The sequence below is a fragment of the Rhipicephalus sanguineus genome, chromosome 3 (assembly GCF_013339695.2).
Source record: "Rhipicephalus sanguineus isolate Rsan-2018 chromosome 3, BIME_Rsan_1.4, whole genome shotgun sequence".
NCBI classification, from domain to species: Eukaryota; Metazoa; Arthropoda; class Arachnida; order Ixodida; family Ixodidae; genus Rhipicephalus; species Rhipicephalus sanguineus.
In genome coordinates this window covers 166,913,078-166,936,966 of record NC_051178.1, presented here as the reverse complement: position 1 = coordinate 166,936,966, position 23,889 = coordinate 166,913,078, and positions in this window count along the sequence as shown.

Below are 23,889 nucleotides of genomic sequence, written 5' to 3'. Positions count from 1 at the left end.
TAATTTCTTGAAATACTTCATAATATTTTTTATAATGCTGTAATTTACCCGTACAGACTTGCCATTCAGGAAACCGCAGATTCGCTTATGGAACCCGCTCTTTCGTACACATAATTTTGCGTGGCATTTGTAGATATTTCATAGCAATGGTAGTTGTTCTTTAAACACACTACACCACGGAACACGTTATTGTAAAATATACTGCCGATTCCGTGGCCCTTGTCTCTTTCTTCTGAGAAACTTCGGTAGGCAGCTTTTATCCCATGAAGCGGGGACACGCCGCGCACACAAAATTCCATAAAGAAATGGAAATATAATCGAGTTCTAAAACTGAGCGCACTTATCAGTGGCCAATTTCTCAGAAGTTCGCATGGACCAAAAGGCTGCGTGCAAGTAGTACATGTGAAAAGATTTCCCGAACGATTTTCCTTTAATTGCTTACGAATTCAGAAATATCTAGAACCGTAATGGCAATGCATTAAAATGGAAACAGAGTTGTGAGTTTCGGCTTGAGTAGTCAACCAGCGCCCTTGTCTTTCTTTTGCACTTTCGCAATAAAAAGACCATGCTTACATCTAACTACATACCAAAGAAACAGTCCAGCACACTATACGAGTCAGTCTCGCATTGAGCATTACCACACACACAAAAAGAACCTATTAAACGGCGTTGACACAAGCAAAGCACTAGATGGAATGGACTAAGACAACACTCTCTCCACCCTTTCACCAATTCTCTGTTCTACGATCAGTATCTACAAGCTGAATTTCTCTACGCTCTTTGCATCTCCCGCGACAGCCTAGCAGCAAACAAGGATACCGTAGTCGCTAATTAGGAGAGCTTAACGGTATAATGTGAAGTCTTTCACAGTTTCCCAAGGGGCATGCACATTGCCTGAAGTACATTGCAGTCCAGTCACGAACGCTCGGCCGCCTATCTTTCGCGGTCTTGCTCACACTTTTCTATGTTTATTTGAACGTGAAGACCTTTAGCTGCCCCACGCTCCCAAAGGCGTCGACTTTTTGTTTGTTTCTCCAACGTCGTAAGGGCGTGGTGGTTGGTGGCAGTGGCGGCATCTGACCACGAGCGCTACCTTTCCACGATTGCTCGCCACGCACCCTTCGCAGAATGAACGCTTTAATGAACTCTAATCAGGCGCTCAATTAGGTGCGGAAGGCCTTATCAGGCGAGTTAGCCGGGAACCAGAATGTGCCAGGGTCTACGACTGAACAAACGCCCATGGCGGTCGTGGCAGAAATTTCTAACTTGAGTGCAAAGACCTGTTCTACGAGGCTTTTCTATGCTTTTTTTAAGTCTTATTTGCTGTGAATCCTCTTTTGCCCTACTACTTGCACCGATGCGCGTTTGTTCAGGCTAGTTTCTTTATTTACAATCTTATATACCGATTTATATCTAACGGTCGCTGAAAACTTGGCTTGGTGTTGATATAGGTAATTAGCTTTCATATAGACACACGAATTGCGAGCGAAGTTTCGGTGAAGTTAGTAGGCCTTATTTGGTATGCTGTTTAATTTATATATGCGTGATGGTGACAAATCAAACTTGCCCTCACTCATTCTTCAGAAAATGGGCCAATAAATTTCGACAGAGAATATAACGGAGTGAATGTGTTGTTAGAGATTAAGCCACCGATTGGTTCCACAGAATCGCGCGGCCTTATGATGCTGAAATGCAAACAGCTAGATGCGCGCCTGTATTGTGAGCGCCGACACTCCTTAAATCATTGAGACAACTGATGAATACGTCATGTCGGGTAAGGACAATTCCCTTCAGAACGTAATAGCACGCATGTGTGCTTATCGGACTAGGAAATGCATGTAATGTATCCAGTAATGTATTGCTCTTTGGCTCCGTTCACTCTGTCACAAATTGGCCTCCGTACACCACCAGCATCAACAGCCCACTCAATTGTCGCGCGAGCAATACATGCTTAGAAAGATCTATTACAGATTATTTTAGTTCATCTTTTTTCCAGCCATAGATATATAATTTCCTTCCTTCTTCTTTATATCAGTTATATGATTCTATGCACGACATTGAGCGCTGGGACATGCTGCATGTTTCCGGTACGGCGATGAAGCTCATTCACAGTACGCAAACAAGCGATCCCTGACGCCACTTTGTCTAATACAGTAACTTGTTATACAAAGCACTTGAAGCAAACATCACCAGAAAACCAGAAACAGCAGATGATTACCCCGAACATAACTAAACGTCCCTTTGCCAAGGTAGTAGGTGGCCATGTCCACCGGAAGAGACGGATCGAATCGCAGACAGTGACGTCAAGTTTTCCCCGCGATTCTAACAAAGTAGCACCTTTCTTCATGCTTCACAGTTCCGTGCTGTCTCCACCTCACGTGATGACCTTCTTTATTAGATGCGTAGCAGCTCTTTGACTAGCCTGTGTAACGCTGTCCGTCCGTCCGCACAAACGCGAGGCAACGTGCTTCCCTCGGCGCAGGTGTTGGAGCGGTGCCAAGTAGGTCACGCCGCGGCTGGGCATTGACGTCACGCACCCCTCGCACGCTTCCCTCGCAGGTGCGCGCGTACGTCACTCTCTCCCTCACCCGCCGGAGCGCTGCAGCTGCCGGTTCCAACGCCCGCTCGCCTCCCGTGTCCGCGTTTCAAACAAACGTTTACACCAGTAAACGCTACACCAAGTTCCGCTTCAAACGAATCTTCCAGCGCTCACCGCAGCACCAGCGTTAGCGCCGTTCAACGCGTGACGCCACCCGTGCGCAACGCTGCTGCTTTGGATCCCATCTGCGTTCCCTTCGGGTAGATGGTCCATTTTGGATTTGTTTTCTCCGAACTATGTAGCTGCTGGCAGCAGCGTTTCACGGGCTTGTCTCCGACGCCTCATTTACTGAGGAGCAGCCGTGCCTCGTTGATACCATTGCATTCCACTTCAGAGTTTGTCAGCAGCACGTTTGGGGTAATAAGGAAGGGAGAGTTCGACGTGCCACCACAAGAAATATATACATCGCGACGACCGTAGAAAGAGGGAGCAACAATGTGCTTGCGAGAAAAGAAACGCTTGTATGACAGATTCCAGCGCACTTCAAATGAGAAACATTTCGTAGCAGCCAAAGGCATTTTGGCCATTTCTATCCGTCCATCTATCTGGCTGCCTGCATCGGGGGCTCTCCTGGGCATCTCCTTAGCTTGGTGTGCACCAAAATTGGCATAGAGAGCGTGAGTAGAAGGCGAACACGATTCGCAGGTTATGACAGGAATAACGCGAATTCCTTGTCGCGTACATCATGAAATCCTTAGCACCAGTCACGTGTGGCAAATAACCGCATAGCGCTGCCCGTGGTGTGTGGGTATGCGCCACCAAGACTTTGGATATCTTATAGCGATTGCGCGAAGGAGCCCGTGTTGAAGAAAATGCGGTGCTGGCGTCGGTGGCATTGTCTATGGGCGAAATACCCTACAGATGCAAAGAATAAAATCCCGGCTGAAGCTGGAATCAAACACAGGCAGTCTGCATGGCAGTCATGTATTCTACCACAGAGCCACGCCAGTGCTTCAAGCCGCTTCGGAAAAACAGCCTATACAAGCGTCATGTCAGGAGACAGCCAGTTGTGGTTGCAGTGTTGACTAGCCGCTTCTATGGCAATGTAATAGAGATTACATATGTACAGCTACGACATCGCAAGGTATATTTAAGCGTTTAGCGAATACGTCTGCGGTTGCTACATATTACATGAACATCATCACACCGTATCATGCACTTTGCCGCGATAAAACTGACGTCTCTGCTCTAACGTGAGTGCCGACGTTACGTCGAATTATGAGTTACCCTCGTGCCAGTGTACTGCCTGATAAGAGCATTGTTTTGCACAACTACTCTATTCACCTCGTAACACTTGGATCAATGTAAAAAATGTATTCTCATTATGCGTGGAATCTGCCCAATTTTTCAGGCCACTTTACTTAAGTTCATGTGTCGCCTTAACTAAGTGCGCTTTTTCTTCGCGCTTCCCTGATCGTTAATGCAGGGACTCGTGTACCGCGATCACAGTGCATCTATGCATGCAGTTTCTTATCCCGCATGCTACGTTCTTCTATTCATAAACTCAGAGCACGCGTCCTTCCTTGGTTGTCTTTTACTCTTTGTTGCGCTGCGTACATGGGCGGCTTTTGTGGAGATGCTATTGTTTCACTTTTAGCAAGAAAAAAATGAATGTACGTGTTCCCTGATACATTCCTCTTCAACCGTCTACCATTGTAAATTTTCTTCCTTTACTTGACGCCAGCCATGCGAGTAACAGCAACACCGTGCTTCTTTTTTACCTGGAAAATAAGGCGTCTAGTGTGGCTTAATTATTATATGAGAAAATATTTCCGTATTCTAGCCTTTTTGACATTAAAGTGTGTTACAGTCATGTCTCGTTAATATGGACGTCTGTAAGTCGTTCATAATAACGAAACAAGGTAAAAAACACAAACTTTAAGGAATACTCGTCTCAAATAAGAATACGGTTTACGTGTATTCAGTCAAAAAGCGAGGAGACGTGAGTTTTAGCTGATGCTTTCAGTCCTACTGTAGCGTCAAGAAAGCGCGACACGTCCGCTACCTGGCGTGCACGTTCTGCGTGTTTCTCCTGTTCAAGGTACGCGATAGCTTTTTCCAAGCTTTACGCGGGGAGCTTCGCGTCGAGTAACGTCTTATATGATTTCGGTTGGTCTGTCTTCTTCATCGGCTGCATCTGTCGGCGCGGAACTCTGATCATGTTGATGTGCTTGTGAAACGGAGTTGTGAGAGATAATCGAGATGACAAGCTAGAGGATCTGCTCATTGCTCCCTGGCTCCCAGGCTCCAAGGCTCCCAGGCACTCGTCGCAAACTCTTTTAACTGCAAAGCACTTATAGACCGAAGGCGAACGGCATGCATCCGTGGTCACGCAGTTTCCAGCGAAACAGCCGCCGAGATTCGCCACTATGCCGACAGAAGGCGCCACCATCCCATTAGTGGAGAATTTCTGAGGACAACCCCGCTAAGGATGCTCATACGCAGCATCCAATAGGAAGGCGACGGCTGGCGAAGGCTTTTTCCCGCCATGGACACCGCTGAGAAGGCTTGCCGAAAACAACAGCGCGCACTCGCCCGAGAATCGCAGTGCCGACGAAGAGCGGGTCCCGCCTTCAGGGCTAAGCGAGCAAATATAAACACAGGTGAAACACTGAGACAGGGCGTGCATTGCACTTCTCCAGCATTGACTTAGAGTGTAGTTTTCCACAATATTCACAAAAACTCCAGTGCTTCATCATCTGAGTTTTTGCTTTGAGCTGTCAAGAGCTTCACGAAGGGCTGCCAATGGAAGGTCATTCATCGAATCGTGCTCTTCCACAGCAGAGCTGTTGAGATTATACCTGCATTCCGCTAGCAGTTCACGATTGTTTCAGACCTCATCACATTCCATGCCCTCTTCAGCCTTTGAAGGCATCACCTCAACTGTATCAGGTTCGATGTCTTCCGCGCAAGCGATCTAGTGCCGTACAAGTGCACTTTTCTCGTGCCCCCTAACCGCGTGAATAATTCTTGCGTCAAAGAGTTGCATTTTGGCAACCATGTTCGGTGGAACTTTTTGTTTTGAATTTGAAATTTCTTCCTTTGTGGAGCCCCGTGCATATTAACGAGGCGAAAATGCCTGTATTTACCCGTTTTGTTCCCAAACTAGCCGTCCATAGTCTGGAATGCGGGTTTCTATGTTAACAAGGCAAAATGCATGGCGAGGGACCGGCCGCCGAAAATTTCATCCATATTGCGAGGCGTCCATATTAAAGGGGCCCATATTAACACGACGCGGCTGTATATGCCGGACTGAATCAAGAATTTACGGACGTCATTTCCTTCATGAAGAGACGACGGTAAAAGCGCACATTAGTCTTATTGAACACGCGTGATATGTCTCATAATTCACTTTTTCATTACTGGTTAATAAACCACGTTCAGGTTCGTATTCGACTACATGTTGTAGCCTATAGCTGAACAGAACGCCTTCCAGTGAAGTTCAGCCTAAAATTATCATCAAAGTCGAGAGCGTGGTATCCCGATACAGAACGTCGTAGATGGGGACCAAGAAAACACGTTTTATCGTGTGTATTGGAGAACTGTGCGAAAGGTGCGAAGAAGCTTCGCTCAATGCAGATTCTAAAAGGGCGCGCTTGATCTGCTGCCATATATTTTCCTTCTTTTTTCCAGTAGACACTGTCAATTTATGCACCTGCATTTCACAATGATTCACAAAGCTGCAACGACTGCTATGAAGACACGTTTCACTTTCATGTTACCAGTGTTTCCTGTGAAACAAGTACCAGTCGTTTCTTGAAGTTTTCGCGGATCGTTCAAACGCTCACACGCAGCTTCTTTTTTCTTTAAGATTTCGTTTCAGCATTTCGTTTGTCCTGCCACCCAAAGGCGTTAAAGGTAGTCATCGTGCGACAGATTCTGTGTTCAAATTTCTGCGCAAAAGGTCACGAATCAAGCAAGGAAAAGATATAACATATGGTTACCATAGATGTAATTGAAACAAGGCAATCACTATAGTTCAAAAACGTTCATGCGAAGGTCCAGCTTAAGTGTAAAGTTATATAATAATGTACACAATACGTACGGCTAAGCACAATTTGACAGCCAATCCTGCACTAAACGTGGATTTTTGGAGTTGTTGCGAATATGTTACACCCCAGAAAGGACTACATGTCAGGAATAATGTCATCAGCCTTAGTCAATTTTCTGCTAATAGCTGGGTATACTCTCCGTGCTTTATTGCTTTTTGAAATGCAACACAAACCAGACCAACGCAAATTAATTCTTTCCTACAATTAGGTTTGCGGACTGAAGGACAGAGTAGTATAATCCTGCGTTTTGAAATAATTTTAACCTAATATAGGTCAATGGTAATGCGAGCTCATTTTTCTTTGTTTCTGAGTTTTCACGGTTGAATATAACGAGCGAATAGAGAAAGATACGCAGAAAGATCCCGGTGTTTCTCTTGCACATGACGCACGTTATTTCATCAACGGTAGCCAATTCCAGTTTCAATATGAAATGATGTAGTGCATAAGAAAAAAATTGTAGATAGGTAGAAAAGTGGGTAAGTTGGAAACTATGCATACCTAAATTACCAGCGCGATAACGAGGGCGACACAGAGACAGACAAAGGACAGCGCGTGTCATGTGTCCTTTTTTTGGGCTCTCCGTCGTTTTCGAGCATGTATGCATAAGAATCCCCGTTGTTTCAAAAGTACAAAAATGGCATGACGTTCGTTTGTTATGCAAATAATATTGTCTTTGAGGCAAATTTGTTCACGTCATTCTGCCATGTCGGCGAAATCCTACACTTTTACGCTTATTTTTACACCACGTTCGTTTTTTTGACGAGAAAACTAGATTTGTCGAGCAAATCGGTTAACTGAAAATTGTTGTTTTGCGCAGGGTTCCGCGGGGGCTACATTGCGCCAAATTAGCTACTTTACGGCCACGTGTGACAATGAAAATCGAGAGTTGGTTACGTGGCTACTTTCTGACTATTTATGAACTTGTGTATTGGCGCATTAAGCAGCCATATTTCATACTATTTGCAGATAAAACACACTGTTTCCAAGATTTCCTTCGTTTCCGCATATGCTCGCGCGCGTCCTTTCCCCGGTTAGCTGGCTGGTGCGCATTGAGGCACCCCAACGCAATGCGCGGCGCGCCAGCAAAGACGGACTGGCGAAGCTGCTAGCATGTAGGCAAGCACGTGGCTAACACACTGGTCGCGGTGCCCGCCATCTATGCTGATGCTACGTGCAAGTTTCTAATTCTGATGCGCAGCGCGTGTCCTCTTGTGATCTTTACATAAACAGAGGTCTGCAACAAAATGAAGCTGGCCTGCTCATATCCAACCATTATTCACTATCTGAAGCTGGACTGGATTATGTGAACTCTACTAATTCAATATGCGGCTTCATGGAAAAACTGTTTGAACGTTTCATTTTCCTACTGACTCGTTCGCTTGAATCTTCCAAAATCACCCTGCATCAGGCAAAAATTCTATCTATTCTACATAAACTATTAGCAGGCGCAGTGAATTTTCTATAACTTATTCAATTATTCGCCACTTATCTGCGGCTTGATCGACCAAGTAAACTGGGAAAAGTACTGTTCCTATTTCTTATGGTGTTGCTTATTCGAAATGGTAACATTTATCATTCAATGTCAAAATATCCCCTCATAACACCGCTTCCCTTCCCTTTGGCTACAAATTTGGCGATAAGACCAAATCACATGGCTAGTTTGGCTACTTTTAATTTGAGTTCAGGCTGCTTTTTATTACCACCCATCGGCCACCCTGGTTCTGCGCATCTTTCTTCAGTGGATGCCAACAACCAGGACGTAGCCATATACGCTTCACTGTGCCGTCTGCGTCTGGGTGCAGCATTCACCAACGCCTACACATTTAAGATCGAGATGGCCGACAACGCCGACTGCAACGACTGTGCCGCTGATGAAACTATTGAGAACATTTTGTGCTCCATCCCGACATACGCAAACCACAGGCTTCACCTCCGCACTGCTCTAAATCGACTGGAGGGAAGCGCCTTCACTGTCCAGAAGATATCGGGACCATGGGGCTACCCATCACAGTCACGAAAAGCAACGAAAGTGTTGTTGCGTTTTCTCGAGGATACCGGACTGATTCGCCGTTTGTGATGTCAAACGCGGAACTGTTAGGTCGGCTGAAACAGTGACTTTCCTCTCCTCCTCTGTAACTTTCCTTCCCCCTTCCCCTTTCCCCGGTGTAGGGTAGCCTACCGGGTTCAGCCCTGGTTAACCTCCCTGCCTTTTTTTCTATTCTTATTCTCTCTTTCTCTCTCTGTAATAAAAACAGCTTGAATATTGCCGCGTGCACTTCTTTGTGTCATTTTTATGTAAATAGTCTGTGCCACCAGCGATAAGGCTCGAATGTTCGATGCTGCATGTATAAATGCCGGCGGCTTTACCGCAGAGCAGGATTATCGACGGCCGACGCTCGCCGCTATCACTGTACGGTGTGTATTGCCGCAGTTTGATTTTCTGGTTCCCGGCCACAATTTCGGCCAAATAAATAGTTTCATCTTGGACACGCCGACTGCTGCCTTCGTCGACGTCACGACGCCGTGACAATATGATAACATTCTGACGGCTTGCATACATGTCGAAGCAAAGCGCGAGGAAAACAGGACAGAATAAAGGACACACAGGACAGGCGCTATCTGGGAACTACAGTTTAATAGAAAAAATCCGGATCTTATACTTGGCATTGACAACACCGATCTGACATCACGTGAACATTCTCAAAAACAAGAAAAACAAAACCAAAACAGAAATAAACAGAGTGTAATCATTTGCGCATAACCAGAAAACATGTGTTATCTACAGAAATACGACCCGAAGTTATCTCAAGCTTTATTGAATGTAAGCGTACTCCGCTTCTGTTAGATGTATCGATGGGTGGCTGACACACGTGTCTTCTTCCTGTTTTATCGAGGCACACGTATCTTCTTCCTGATTTATTGCCTTCTGGTGCTTGTGAGCGAACAAGACCTGCGTCGCCTCAAAAAGCGGCGAACATCCATTACAACCTTTGCAATGCGTCGCCAAGGGTGTGTACGGCGTGCCTTTCTTTACGCAGGTGGTGTTCGCTCACATGGAGCAGTGTACACTTCCCTAAATTTCCGACTTTGCGAAAGTTTAAGCACAAACACTCATTTCGATAATCGTGCAAGGGGCCTTTCATTGGGCCGCTCCAGACGCCGACGAAAGCTAGAAACAAGAATGACGCCTTGCAGGTGCCGCCCCGAAACAACGTTCCTGGGAAGTCCGCAGTCATGGAGTTTCCTATGGTTAAACATTACATACACGCATTAAGCAACTGCCAAACAAAATTGTGCGTGCAGTTTTTTAATAGACAGTTTTAGGTGGGTGTCCGCAGCAGCTTTGCGGACGCTCAGACCCCTCAGGAATTCTGGCGATGACAACGACATACGAGAGTCAGGTGACGATTTGAATTATTGCAGTATTGAGATAAATTGCAAGGCTACTTTTGGAACGCACTGGATGCAACTTGAGTAAAAAGGCTTTTGCAGGCTGTGCTTATGATCGAAACACCATTTTTGTACTTCAGGTTCATGAGACTTTCAAGAAGCTTCTGACAAATTCTTGGCATGTTTGCTAGAGTAACTGCTGCGGCTTTGCTCGAAAACAAGTGGCTTTACTCATACATACATTGGCTCCATCAGCGGTGCGATAGCAATGCGAGCCATGTTTGCTATGATACTATGTGATCGAAGCCAACTAGTTTTAACAGCGAAGCCGTTCATGCTCAACCCCTTTGCCGGCCAAGTCCGCGTAGAGTAACGCAAGTCTTAGCGGGTATCTGCCACAGAATTTGGGCAAGCCACGATACTCACGTCCGCTTTACTCAAAATGAAGGAGTTGTCTATAAGTAGCCTAATCCTCAATTAGAACCAACATACAAAAAAGCGAAGAAAAGTATAGGGGACACTTATTTGTTGTAACTATAATTCAAAGTGAAGAAAGTAAAGTTGACCAAAAGATAATTTGCCGCCGGCAGGGACCGAGCCTGCGACCTTCGAATAACGCGTCCGATACTCTACCGCTGAGCTACGGCGGCGATCATCCTCCCGTCCACTTTATGTTGTATACGAGTACATGTGCAATTAAATCTAGGAGTGTTAGTCAGCGCCACTATTAGAAATGATGGCGAGTGTGGAACACTCTTTTTCTGCCTGATGGCGACACGGAGCATGTCATCTTTTTTACGAGCTTGCAGCTGACCAATAATCCCTCGCGTACCGCCTGAAGGCATCCAGTCTGCCAGGACGAGACCTTTGCTATAAATGAACGAAAGCAGAGGCATTTTAAGGGCTCATTTTTTCGTTGATAAACACAACACTAATTAGAACTAACAGACAGGAAAGCCAAGGAAAGTTTAGAGGATGTTATTTGTAGTATTTATGATATAAATGTGAAAGTGGACGAAACGATAACTTGCCGCCGGCAGGGACGAAAACTGCGACCTTCGAATAACGCGTCCTGATACTCTTACCGCGGCGGTCGTCCTCCCGTCCAGTTTATGGGGTATATACGTGCATGTCAACCTAGGAGTGTTAGTCAGCGCCGCTAAAAGCCATGACGGCAAGTGTGGAACACTCTTTCTCTGTCTGATGGCGTCACGAAGCGGGTGACGTTTTTACGAGCATGGCGATCCATATCGCGCTCGTGAACGTCTCTGGTATTTTTAGGCACCAGGAGACATTTTCTGTTACCGGTAATACGCCTAAATTCTGGTCAGAAAATCCTTAACGAGCCAGAATTTTACTTCCCGGCAGTGTCATTTGATCGCCACGCGCAGCCGATCTTTCTTGATGCAGATGTCCTCGAAAACCGGCTTGTGGATGCAACGGCAGCCCTGGTGCTGCCTCCGGGTCCTCCAGCGCGTCTAGAACGTTCCAATCGTGTGTCGTGGAGCGCGATCACGGGATCATTTATGCTCGCCATCTCCAGGACTTGCTGTGGCGTTTGGTATGGAGAGTACTCCCAATGCGCGAGCCTCGAGACGTGGGAGAGGGTTTGTTATAGGGTCCTTTAGTGAACAAGTTTGAAACACCCACGTGGCTTTCTGGTAAAACACTCGACTGCCACGAAGACTGCATCGGTTCGATGCCCACGCAAACACCGTTTTTTTTTCAAGGGAAGCTTGGCATGAGGTGTAGGTTTCTGTTACATGCGTTAACCCATTTTCTCCATGCATAGCGCTTGTATAGGGTATTTTCCCGAAAATGATTCGAGCTCTGCCGTGGCTGATTTCTGCGAGCCAAGTGGTTGCTTGTATTAGAAAACTTAACGAACCTTAGACAATGTTAGTTCCGCAGAGTCGGCAAAATCTACGCTGACATGTTTTTGTAATGTTCTCTTCGGTTTCCAATTCAATTATGCGGAAATAAAGACAAACATGGCTGATCCCTCTGTCATAAGAATCGGTATAACACGAATGTAAAATGTGTCTTCACAGACGTAGTTGAGTGTTTGTTTTGCATTGTTTCGCCCCGAGGGCGAAGGGGTGCATGCTATAGCAACAAGTTGTAATGTCACGCGAAGAACGGCAAGCAGCTCGAAACTTGCAACGCGCTGCTCAAGCAGAAAGGACGCACGGAACGAACATACACAGGATGAGCGCGAACAAACAACTGTCACAGCTCGACAGTTAAAGCGCGTTGGTCAAATACAAAGGAGGACGCACGAAACGAACGCACAAGTATACATAGGATGAGCGCGAATCGTCACAGTTGTAACTTATTTGTTTGCGAGCAGCGCGCTTCTTTCGCAAAAGCGGCCGCTGCAGTGAGCGAAATGATATTCTTGCTCTCTGTAGCTCCAACGCAAACTTGGGGTAAGAGCGCAAGGCGTACTAGATTAGCGCGCGCGCAGGAGCGACCACGCGCTGTAGAGGTACACGCTCATCTCAACGCGTGGGGCGACGACCTTCAAGCACTTCAAGCACGCTCTTCCTGCGCTCTTCGAGCTCTTCGCACCATCTCGCTCGTGATAACAAAAACACGCTGATGTACTCAGATCTCTGAGTACCGCCGCCGGCAAATGGTGAATATAAATATCACGCCGCTAGTACGGCGAAGAACGTGCCGTCTGTGCCGGAGTCGTTTCGCGCTGTGCGCTGGGGTCGAGGGGGCGTAAGTTCGACTCGCGTTGACGGAACTTTTTCTTCTAGTTTTTTCTTTGCCATATGTTAGTCTGTATATTTTGCAACGTCATATTCGTGACAGAAATGCGTCAGTCGAGCCGTGGTGGACCACTGCATAAAACACTTTCGTGTTAAAAACTTGAGATAACTTCGGCTCGTAGTTCTGTAGATAGCCCATGTCTTCTGGTTTTGCGCAAGTGGTTACAGTCTGTTTATTCTGTTTTGGTTTTGTTTTTTGGGGGGTTTTTTGAGAACGTTCACGTGATGTCAGATCGGTGTTGTCAATGCCAACTATGTGATGCAGCTTTTTTTCCCTTAGCTGTAGTTCCCAGATAGCGCCTGTCCTGTGTCCTGTTTTCCTAGCGCTTCGCTTCGACATGAATCTATACCAACTCGCCCAGTACTATACGAGACTTGCATACGTCGATGAAAAAATCCGTAAACAGGGGGTGGGTAAAGCAGTTCCAGCCTTGAAGAAGACAAGTCCACTTGTCGAAACGTTGGCTCGAGCACCCACCCCCTGCTTGCGGATTTTTTCATCGCAGCTTCCATCTTCCACTTCCTGCCGTTTTTTGCATACGTCGAGTAAGTCAAATGTGAACAATTCTAGTGGATGATAGCCGTCACAAATGACGTCCTCACCAAGCTCCGCTCCTAAAGCAAAATATTGACGCCTTAATGGCATCGGCTTGCTGGTTCTTTTTTGCCAGTACTCCCCCTTCAGTCATTACGTGCACACACTGGACATCGTTGTTTTTAAAGACTGAGGGTAGCAAACGAACGTGGCAGGGAAACGACAACCATCGGCGTAGTATTCGCATCTGGCCGCAAGGCACGTTCTGTACTTCTCAGTGTTGTGCAATCAATGTAATGTCACTGCCGTTTGTTCCCTAATACTGAGGCAACCCATTATGAACACGTGCGTCTTAATGTCGCTAAGAACTCGGAGCCTCCAGAAAATTTTTTGCGGCCTTCTTTTTGCGGCTTCGTACAAGGTGTTGGAGAAGTCAAGACCCGCAAGTGCAGCGTCGCGCGAAAATTGAATTACAGCTGCTGCAACTACCGGGTTGGCCTAGGTAAAGAAACCATTGCGTTCTTTATGCTAATTCCTCGACTGCATGCACGTCGTCTCGTCTCTACGCGTTAGCCTCGCCTGACGGCCCTTGCAAGAAGCGAAGACTTAGAGGCGCGTGCAAGGCGTAAAAACGCTTGTTGCCACTTAAGAATAAGCGGCGTCCGCTTGTGTTTCTCTAGGAGTTGCGGTGCTTCCAGCGCACACAACCACAAACAATGTGAAATTCGCGGTAGGCATTTGGGAAAATAAGTGACAAGGCAGAAAAAAAAACATGGCTGATCCCTCCGACATAGCAATCGGTATAACACGAAAGTGAAACATGTCTTCACAGAAGTAGTGCTTATTGTGTAGTGATATATGAGAGCTTGTACAATGTCTATTCGTGTTTGGCAGCTATAGCACCGTTTGACGTGGATGCACCCATGTTGACAGCATGTCTCTATCGCGACGACTAACGCCCATGATCATGATTAAACCGTTGTGGTAGCTGACGGCGTGAACATATATTTGGACACAGCGAATCGTGAATCCCGCGTAAGGATGATATCAACAAGCTCATAATCAACACTGGTACCCGGTATGCACTTCTTCAAAGCGTCGTCAATTAAGGAGAGAAACGGCATGGCATGCGCTTTCTAGTAATGGGTAGCCGACGCCTGTGCTCATGCATACATAACACACACTGCGCTTCAGCAACACGGGAGGTAGAGGTTCGTAGCCTGAGCCGCAAACGCGTGCGTCCCGCTGGCCTCTGTCTCGCAGGCGCTGCTCTCGCTTCACCAAGGCCCGTCAAAATCACGTCCTTTCTGCAACGCATATTGCAGCAGTTTTGTTAGTCGGTGCTCTCGAAATTGAAGCAGTCGGCGGCGGAGAAATCCCGTTGGTGCACGTGGAAGCTGCACTACTCCGATGAGCCGAAGCACGCTAACACGAAGCCAAAGGCAAAGAACGTAACGACGTAACTGCGTCAAGGGTGCCTCGGCGACGCCAGCGCGGCCAGTCTAACTCTCTGGTATCGAGATGCTTTAACCATGACCTCCGATATCGCATGCAATCTCGGAGTAAGCGCTAGTAAGTGTCGATCGTGAAGCTTTACTTCTTTTCACATCTCACAGACGGCGACACTGTCCCGCTCCGCCCGCCGCGAAAGAGAATGTGTGAAAGATATAAGGCGCGTTCGCGCCGTGTCTACCATCTCCCGAGTTAGCTTAGTCGGTAGCGCGTCGGGCGCTTGCCGTCGTGGCCGCAACGTCGTGGGTTCGGTTCCCAGCGGGGGTATCTTTTTCTTAGTTTTTTTCTTTCTCACCCGTTGGAGTCCATTTTATCAACGTCATATCCGTGACGGATGTACTTGGTGGACCCCGGCATAAAACACTTTCGTGTTAAAAAATCCGGCACATTCAACGCACTGTGGGAATCGATGTAATGCGAAGCAGCCAGCAAAGAGCTGCATACATCGCCTTGTTTTCCTTTGATTCAAATGAAGTGATTCATGTCATCACATCTAGCTCACTGTAGCATGTTTGACATGCATTCATGCATGTATAATCTGTAACAGAATGAAACGTATATTCTGGTATATGCAATACATTACCTGTCATTTTTATGTTCGTCACGCACTCAAGTCATGACATACCATCGTAATATAATTGAAAGCGCAACGGGTTAAACCCGGACAGAAAGAAGGACACAGCGCTGAACTCACAACTAAATTTATTTTCGAAAAAGAAAGAACATATATAAAGATCAATGAGTCATCAAGACCAAGCACAGGTGTAGCAACACAGACACATTAATCATGTCTTGTCTAACAGATACTTGCATTCCTCATCTAGTCTTGATGACTCATTGATCTGTATATATGTTCTTTCTTTTTCGAAAATGAATTTAGTTGTGAGTTCAGCGCTGTGTCCTTTTTCTTCTCTCTGTCCGTGTTTAACCCGTTGCGCTGTCAATTATATTACGATGAACGTTCACCAACTAGCCCAACTCGCGATTCTGCATGCCATACCAATTTTGGTGTATATCCAGTTAACGAAACGGCCGGGAGCGCACCACGACAGTGTCATGTAACTCGTGCCGTACATTACATGCATGTTACGATTTGCGTGTTGGGACCTGTCATTTATGTTCGTCATACAGTCACGCCACGCAGTGCCAGTTTTGGTGTATATTAAGCTAAAGAAACGGCCGTAAGCGCACCCTGAGCGCGTCATGTACAGTAAAAACTCGGTGATACGAACCTCGCGGGGTTACCAAAAATATTCGTATCATCTTAAATTCGTACCAGCAGAAAACATGGAAAATTAGTATGCGACAAAAGGAAGTTGGCATACATTTTGATTCAGTGTTTCTCAGTGCCGCAGCGACGTCATGAACGCCTCTCAATGATTGCCAGTAAAGTTTTTAGACGTCAAAGATCATACTTGTACTCGTAGATATACGGTGCATGCGCGCGTGTGTAATTAATGAACCAGATGTGTTGTGCCCCGTGAGAGCTGGTAGCCCCTTCCTAATCTTACCACGCTTTTTTGCATGACACTATAGTACTGCGGCGAAAGTGGCTTAAGGAGCCACAGGATAGAGGCCAAGCCCCTTCGCCAAGACCGTCCGCTTCGTCTCTTGGGGTATTCTTCCACCTTTCATGGAACTTCATACTGGACCCGCAGCCCAAGTTTCAGTCTTGGTTCATAAAACGTCTCATTGCGGGGACATGACTTGCATCGACGTGGCAGGCACGTGCTAACACAGTAAAAAGACGCTGCTGCCTCGAGCACAGAAGCACGCGTGAACAGGTCGGAAAAAAAAGCGCAACGTTAACGTCATCTGTAATCTAAACGCGAAGGCGCATAAAGGCCTCCAAGGCTCGCGCGCACTCTCTCGGAAGCAACGACGCACCTTTGATGGTCGCGCAGAGCGCATGCCCGCGCCCGCGCGAGACTGCCGCGTCTTCTGCGACAGCGCGGGCCGCACCTGTTCGTACCTGTGCGCTAACGTACGTTCGTATCAAACGTCGCGGGGTGCAAATCGGTTCGCAACAACCCAACTCCAATACATTGCAGGCCAATGAGCCTTGGCCGGAACCACACAAAAATTCGTATCACCCCGAAATTCGTACGAGCCGTGATCGTATCACCGAGGTTTTACTGTATATCATGCTGTACATGAAATGCACGTAATGCTTGTCTTGTCACCACCTGCCATTAGCGTTCATCATACAGTTGCGTCGCGCAATACCAGCTTCTGTGTATATCAAGCTAGACAAATGGCCGCGAGTGCGCCATCAGTAGGGCATGTGAATCATGCTGTACATGAAATGCAACATCATGAGTGTCATGTTACCACCTGTCATTTGCGTTTATCATACTGTCCCGTCCAGCAATACCAATGTTGGTGTATTTCAATCTAGCGAAATTGCCGCGCCACGAGCCTGGTATGTTAATCATGCCCCACACGACATGCATGTCTAGATTGTCATGTTAGCACCTGTCATTTATGTTCCTCAAGTGATGTCATGCAATACCAATTTTCGCTTATATCAAGGCAGTGAAATGGCCGTGAGCGCACCATGAGCGTGTCATGTAAATCATGTCCTACACAACATGAATGCCATGATTGTCATATTAGCACCTATCATTTATGTTCTTCATACAGTCACGTCACGTCACTCAATACCAAATTTGGTACATGTCAAGAAAGCGAAACGGCGGTAAGCGCACCATTAGCGGGGCATGTACGTTACAGCGTACATAACACGCATGTCATGATTTCACGTTACCACTTGCCATTTATGTTCGCCATACTCAAACGCGTCGTCGTGGCAGTTTTGGTATATATTCATATATTTAAACGGTCGCGAGCGCCCCGAGACCATCCTATGTAAATTATGCTGTGCATGACATGCGTGTCATGATTTGCATGATAGGACCTGTTACTTATGTTTGTCAGACTATCTTGTCACGCCGTACCAATTTTGGTATATAACAAGTTAACGAAACGGCCGCAAGAGCACCAAGGCCGTGACATGTAAATCATGCCGTTCATGACATGTATGTCATGATTTTCATGTTATGAACCATCATTTATGTTCGTCATACAGTCACGTTGTGCCATACCAATTTTGGTATATGCCCCATTAACGAAACGGCCAGGAAAGCACAAAGTCGTAGGCGGATAGATAGATAGATAGATAGATAGATAGATAGATAGATAGATAGATAGATAGATAGATAGATAGATAGATAGATAGATAGATAGATAGATAGATAGATAGATAGATAGATAGATAGATAGATAGATAGATAGATAGATACGCTCAAAGTCGCAGAAGTTCACTAAGAAATGCTTCGAATTTAAAACAAGAACTAAGCTGCATATAAGTGTAAACAATTCAATTACTTTCATCATAGACATCCTACAATACCGCTAGTTTTCTCATTTAAAAAAAGTGCGAATTGCACGCTTCAGTGTTCCTCCGTCAGCGAGAAATTCTATACAGAATGGATAAACTGTGGCAAAGGGCGAAGTCATAAAAAGAAACCTTCGCGTCATAATCCAACTGAAATTACAATTCACGCAGCCCTACATCTAGTATTTAAGTTTGTGATTTCCGCATGAATCTATAGGTTTAAAATATTAAAGCAAAGCTAGCTGTACGCCTCTACCCCAGAAAGATTTTGTCACCGTGGACTAAAAAAGAAACGCCAGGCCCTTAAACCACCAACCGAAACTAGCGCTCGTGTGCTCCTCTGCTTAAAGCCCTTGAATAACCTCTGCTAGCCGATGCACGCATTCTTTGCGTTTTCACCTCGGACTCCGAGGGACGGCATTAGGATAGATGGGTAGACGAGCCGACGAACGCGTTCGCTGTAGGCTCTTGTGCAACTGCAATGCCACAACTAAAATTCCACCTTTAGGTGGTTTAGGTGCCCTTTACCAATTGCAGACAAACGGCACATCTTTGTTTGCAATCAGGCATAGTAGAGCGCAGTATTAGTTTCAATAAATAAAACAAGAAAACAAGCATCAAAACCGCATGCTTGATGATAAAGCGCATGTGAACAGTGGGAACACCCTTCCACGCGTCCCCGGTGAAGATTAGGTTGCAGCTGCTTTGCACTTTACACGAGGGTTTCGAATGACGTCAAATGGCGCTCCTTTCTCCCCGCGTGTGTTTCCCGCTTTCATAGATAAAAGAGAGACCCGTCTAGCAATTCATTCATTTCATTCTAAGACTGTCATGGGTAGACTACTGAAATTAAAGACACAAGAACAGCGTGAATACAGTGCTGTACGAAAGGAACAAATTGGTCTAGCTGAAAATGGCCGCGGAACCAATCACGGTCTTTTCCACAACGACCACAGAGCGATTTTCACTATCATTACTCTATAGTAATAATAAAACATACCATCCTTCAGCATGTGTGATGTTTGATGCACCTTCGCTGGATATTCACGTTCGCAGGGCGGGATGGCACCCACTTTTTTCATTACCGCGGTAGTAGTAACGTTAGTTTCGTTGGTTGGCTTGTTGGCTTAAAGAGTTTAACGTCCGAAAGCCACTCAGCGACGGCCGACACAATGACGTTTGTTAATTTGAGGATTTGTTTTCTGACTTGGAGAAACGCGTAACGAAAAAATAGTAGACCTACTAAACTTTAGAATAGCACATGATGCTTAGACTTCGGAGCAGTGTCTTTTTCTGCTGAGAGACAACAGGTGCATTTTGTTGTTATATATATATATATATATATATATATATATATATATATATATATATATATATATATATATATATATATATATATATATATATATATATATATATATATATATATATATATATATATATGTATATATATATGTAGATATATATATATATATATATATATATATATATATATATATATATATATATATATATATATATATATATATATATATATATATATGATTTAAAAAAAGAGGCACGGTAACAGCGTTACACGAAGCAAACCTAGTACATATTGTCCCCAGTAAACTGCAGTAGCCACCACACACTTTGTCCTTAATGAGGTTTAATTAATTAGTAATAATTCTATTGATAACTGGACAAGTACTCACGTAATTATCAAAATGACAATGAGGCATATATAGGCATGATCAAATCACATCTAACTGCGCTATTTTCAACAACCTACTAATTGCGTGCTCATTGTTTTTTGATGATAAGGAAAAGCCGCGAAATATAAAAAATACCACGTGACTACGCTCATGCCCGCTAAGGAAATCAGCGCCCTCAATAAGCTTAGTGCAAGCGACCGCTTTGCCTGTTGTCTGTTGCCAGAGACAGCGTTACGCACTTTCGCAAGGCTACAGGTCGGGCGTCAACATGCGTCGCAATCTTGCAGGGGTTCATACACTCGGTTGTATGTCCCTGTCATCATCCAGATCTCACGGCCGACTGTTCTCATTGATAACGCGGTGGGATTGCTGTTCTGATTGCGGCCTGACTCTAAGATTTCTTCGCCCGGGGAATGGCAGCTAGGGCGAATCAATTTTTAGGGGCGAAGCGTCTCAAGACCTAGCTTTGTCGTCCACTCTCACTGTCCGCTGTCACGGTATATAGAAAACCGTTACTATAGACCAGAACACAGCGAATTCCATGCGCAGCGCCACATTTGCATCGCGCGTTGCGCCATCTATCGCGCACGTGACGAAATAACATGCGCGGGCTGCCATGCCAGCAGACGCTACACAGAGCAAACGTGAAACTGCTGAAACTTAGCCCGTCGGAGAGCGTGTTTCGCGTATTTTCTAGCCTGAACATTTTCGCTGTTTTTATTGAAACATCAAGAACACCTTGCTCATGCAAGTCAACAATGTATACGGTAGGTGCTGAGCAGGCTGCGGAAGCAACGTTGTCAGGTACGTACGCTGTTACATTTGTAAAAAAAAACGTCCTCGCTGTAGTACGCGTGAATCGTAATTGCAGTGCAGCTCGCGGAAGAGTGAAACGATGTTGTGTTGCCTCATATTACAAGTTGTTCACCAAGTTTTGTGAAAACTCATCATTTCAACGTGCATCGCGTAATAATTAGAGTACGCTTTACGGGCAGTTTCGAGGAACGTATTTTTACAGCGAAAGCTGTTATGAGATCATTTCACCGGCCGTTTTTGGCGCCGTAGTTGTCCGCCGCCGCCGCCGCCGGTGTCCGTAACCAGTATCGCTCGAAATAAAAAAAAAGACTAAATAAGAAAAACATTCCAGGATGGAACGAGGTTCAAACCTGGGCCCTCTGCGTGGGAGCCCAGTATTCAACCTATGAGCCATGCCGGTGCTTGAAACTGCTTTGCAAAAAGGCCCTGTACAGGCTTCATGTCGGGAAGGAACCACATTAGCATATGCAATATAGCGTGGTAGAAGAGTAAAATAAGCACCAAGCGTCGCACAACGCGAATTCTGTAACCAGGCGTCACACAATTCGAATTGCGCAACGAGTAGGTTGTTGAATGCTTCCAACCCATTACAAAGGGCTCTTCCATAATTCTTCATCGTCATCAGGCACAGCATCAACAAAGTGTGCATAATGCTTTACATGCGTTTAGCAGGTACCACGGCTCTCCATAGAATGACGAAAAATGGCACAGTGCCTGCTGCCGTACTCAAAAATTACAATAATTTATAGGGTAGTGGGTTCCTCGCAAGCGCGCTTGTATTGGTTGCCAAGGGAGCCCATAAGCGCATGATCTATTTCCTCGGGGTCGCAATAAAGTTCTTCGCCCCCCCCCCCCCTCTCTCCCACGTCAACGTATGTTATACAGCAAGGCAGGAGAGGGAAATAGCGATCGGGCGTCACCCAATGCAAACTACATAACTGGTGGGCCGGTTAAAGCTTCGAACCCATTACAAATGGCTGAGCCATAATTCTTCATCGCCATCAGTCGTCGCGTCAACAAAGTGCACATAATGCCTTAGAGACGTGTAGCTGATGCCTCGCTACTCCGCAGAATGACGAATAATGGCTTAGTAGGTGCTTCCCAACTTCACAAAAATTGTGATTTATGGCGTTGTGGGTACCTTTCTAGAGCACTTGTATTGTAGTCCCAAGAGAGCTTACAACGGGCTCTAGAAACGCCGCTCTTCCAGCTTTCGCTGTGACTGTGCTGCGGTTTCAGCGCAGGCCTGGCGTTTTTTTTTTTTTTTTTGTTTCACGGGCGCTCTTACAATAATGCGCCTTGCTCAAAAAAGCGTGCTATCAGAGAGTATCACCTGCAGTATCGTTCATCGATCCCTCTTTGAACTATCTGCGCAATTTTAATCTTGTAACGATGACGCTTTACAAGCGAAACTGTGTTACCCTTAGTTAAGCCGATATTGAAATGGGTGGAATCCAGCTGCCTTTTAACAAATGTGTGCTGTGTAAATCTGCTAAAAATTTAGCTGCTTGAGCTAGCGCTACGCCTGCGACGTAAAGACACTGGCGCGAGTACTGTTTACATACCTGCCAATATATGTATTATGTGCAGATGGATGCATCGTGTCAAAATAAATTTCGGGGCATCAAACACTGAAATGAAAGCACAAAATTCCGGCCAGCTGTTGAGGGACACCGTACAATTTATTACCTTTTGAAGACGAAATCTTGAAAGTGTGGATGCCATCAAAAGCACTAAAGCTTAATACTACGTTGAAATTGGCGAAGCATGCTGATTGTTTGTGCTTGAAAGCATTACCTTGCGCTACATTTTCGTCAAAGGAAACGCTGAAAGATATGAAGTGCATGCCTACACAAAGCTCGCGCCTGCCTTCATCCCAGGTGTGTCTCATGCAAATTAGGTTCGTAAAATGAAATAGGTAGGCATGACACTGCAGAATACACGGTGTTAGTGTACTTACTCGCGCATTTTCCTTCGGCTCTTAGTTTTTCTGCTTCAATTGCAGTTATTCATTCGTGGCGAAGCTGAAAACACCACACCGGCACTATTTCCGTGGCGCGTCGTGATCGTCGCAGATAACGCTAAGTAATATCCTCCTGTTGCGCTACTTGTTTTGGAATCCAAAGACGACGCAGTAGTGGTCAGACGAGCTCTCATACGCTGAAGCGGCGTGAACGGGTACTTTTTCGCACTTTAAAGCCTCAGAACTGCAGCTTGCCCTGTTTACTTGCTGCAACCCGCGCGCGCGCCTTGGCAGTCCGGCCAGCCCGGCGTCTGGGTGCGAGAGTATCCGCTCGACTCGCCAGCAGCCTGGGTGCGAGGCAGGCGTGCTTTCGCGTATAGTCGAAACTTATGTTTTATGTTGCGATTACGATTAGGATTACGAAGTCTCAGATAAAAGTCATATGCAGCACTCAAAACACTCCTGAAATATCTTCATAAAACTGAAGCCGAATGATAATTAAATGCACTATATTCCCGAAATGAACAAATCTTGTTATCACAATTCTGAAGGATGTGCACACGTAGACATTATGGACAGTGAATGGATTAAGCAGTATATGATGTCTCGGTTACGTTATACGATGAATTTTATGACTGGAAATAACCAACAACCACCCGAGGAACATGCACAGACCTTGTCTTTGTCGACTTTAGATTAGATCCACTCGAGGAACCATTGGCTCACCATTTCACAGACCACAAAGCAGTGATAATGAAGAGAAAACGGAATCCAGAACTCAAGACGACATGCGAATTTTAACAAGAGGATTAAAATAGACGAGCATTAAAGCGGAACCAAATAAATACATTAGTATATATGGACACTTTATGTACCTCAATTTAGATTCGCAGTGGCAACGCGCGGGTCACGTACGGTGACATACCAGTACGATACCCAGTGCTTCGCCACTCGTCATGATTCACATTATTGGAGATGCGGTGATTGTTTTTTATTGCGATAACAATTATATGGGCAGTCTGGGCTGGAAAATGTCCGTCCCCGTCGCCGCCGTAATTCACCTTATATGTATAAGTATGTATATAAATAGAAAAGCCACAAAGAAAAATAATTCAGAGATACTTTCCGACACGCGGAATCGAACGGGCGACCTC